Source organism: Halyomorpha halys, unplaced genomic scaffold (genome assembly GCF_000696795.3).
Source record: "Halyomorpha halys isolate HHAL.00 unplaced genomic scaffold, Hhal_1.1 Scaffold255.1, whole genome shotgun sequence".
In the NCBI taxonomy this organism is placed as follows: Eukaryota; Metazoa; Arthropoda; class Insecta; order Hemiptera; family Pentatomidae; genus Halyomorpha; species Halyomorpha halys.
Window position 1 is genome coordinate 432188 of NW_027114251.1, and position 2417 is coordinate 434604.

The window sequence follows — 2417 nt, forward strand, 5'->3', positions numbered from 1 at the left end:
AAAAAAAAAAAAAAAAAAAAAACATTCTCACAGAAATACCAACTTTAATTCAGACGTCAGATTAAATTTTGCATAAATATTCCAGTTTAGTTTACGAAAAGTACAATTTAAAAAAAAAATATTATTATTTACAACTGTATTAAAATATATACAACCAGTAAATTTGATAGTCATACAGTAGCATGATGCAGAAATGTGGAGAATCTACCCATTGATTGAACTCTCGATTAATCTCGAGATCATCTTCTTTTCAGATGCCTAGGAGAATTATCAAGTAATGAAGGAGAAGCCAAGTTAGAAAAAAGTGGGTTTGAGTAGTTGAAAATATATAGAAGACTCTGGGGAAATCAGCAACATATAAAACATTGAGGTCCTAATGGCTTGATTTGTGCAAAGTAAGGAGCATTAAGGATTTTGGATTGTTAGGATTGGATTCGAGAGAAATCAGATTGATTAGTGGAGCCCTAAAGCTAAACTCGAGATAGGCTTTATTATAGTTATGAGTCTTTTGTAGTTAGTTGGAAGTTTAGACAGTTTGTCTAGTAAGTGTTGTAATAGTCTGTCTTCTCAGTCTTGTATGAGGATTCCAAGTAAGTCGTTTGTCCGGATATTGTACCAAGTAACAAATCTGTTCAGCTGGAATGAGTTTTCAGAAGGGTAAATGAGATTTGGTGGGATTTATTGAAATTTATTTTTAACCTCCAGTTTTGGTACCATTATTAAAGGGTGGTGATGTGGTATTGGTGGGTTTGTCATAGAAGTGTCATTATTCCCTGATAGTAGTATCGCCATAAGTGGTTATGATTGTGTAAGGATGGGCTGGGATGTCAGCTATAAAAAATATATAAAGGATAGGGACCAGGGTGTACCCTGAGCACTGTTGCCATTTACTTGAAATAATTTATAGGAGAGATAAGAACGGACAGTGAGGAAGTATGAAGTGGGTAGGAATTTACGGATCTCGTACAGGAGTCCTGAGCTCCTGACGCGATCTACATGAAGAAGGCTCCAGAGCAGTGAACAGTACAATATACAATTAAATTTATTAAGTTTGTATCACAAAAGAATACCTTGACGAAGCCCTGCAAAGTGGGGCAAAACGTTGGTTAACAATAAATAGTTTTCTTTTACTATTTTAATACCTTTATTTACCGCCACTCGGACAGACAATCTTCCTACAATAATTTTTTTTTTTTTCAAATTTCAAAAAACTTTATTTATTGATAGATATTACAATCTGCCACACAAATGTGAGCAATAGGTAATAGTGATGAACGATCACATTCATACTAAAATGAAATAATATAAGAATGAAAAATAAATAAATGAAAGAAAGAAAAAAAAAGTACATAAAAATAAATAAAATCTCTCTTAAAATATATACAAACAAAAAGATAAAGAAAATGAACAATCAAACTATATGCATAAAAAATAAATAAATAAAATAACCTCTAGTCACATTTACACTCTTATATACAATCGACCTGAGGATCCCTGAGTGAGGGGTAGAGCAGAGCTCAAAGATCCCAGCGAATCCCTCTCGCCGCATCACTGGTAAAGAGCCAGTGGAGGCTGAGCAAGTGCGTGAAAAATAAAATTACTTAAATACAAGTTTAAATTAAGTGGGGCCACATTGTTAGGCAGTATATGTTATTGTAATATTAATATTACCTAATAATTGTTCTAAAGGGACCTTGTCTTAGAATAATAAACTATTTTTCATTTCAACGGACATCAATGAAATTTTGAAAACTATAAATAATATACTTATATATTTACTTTTACTTCTAAGTATAGGCAAATTACAACTTTTTAATATTAAAGGATGTTTAAAAATGTATAAATTACTCAGAGAACCTGCTTTATTATTTTTTTCCCACAAAATATGGTGGCATGTTTTAATTCAGTATATTATTTTTTTTACTTATTTACCACTCTCCTTTTATTACCACTGAAGCAAATACAATACATATAAACTTGGAATAAAAATATATGCATCCGTAGAACGTGTGTACGTTCTATCGTACACATATACACATGTACATTTAGCCCACTAAATAACATTTACATGTTTAAAATATCATTCAAGAATAAATTTAACGGATTTAAAATTTTTAAGCTACGAAAACAGGGTTAAAGTAATTAATATAATAATAATAATAATAATAATAATAAGTAATTAAGTAATTAATAATAAATAATAAGAGATGAGAATTCTTGAAGGAAAACCTGGAAAAGGTGGCAGGATCTGTTAAGGAACAATATTTGACTTGAAGATTAAGGAGTGATTAATTCATCATAAAATTAATTAATAACTTATAGAATCAATTCATAACTTTTTCGAAGATTAAATTTAGTAGCTTGGATGAGAATCTATCACCTCTGAAGTCTTAATCTTTTTTATTCCTTTGTTTTAT

At 30.3% G+C, this 2417-nt stretch overlaps 1 protein-coding gene across 1 annotated transcript in view; it reads right to left on the reverse strand.

The window, feature by feature from the left end:
* Hdc (histidine decarboxylase) overlaps window positions 1–2417 on the reverse strand; it is a gene marked incomplete in the record, with an annotated part of 86263 nt that overhangs the window by 55624 nt on the left and 28222 nt on the right.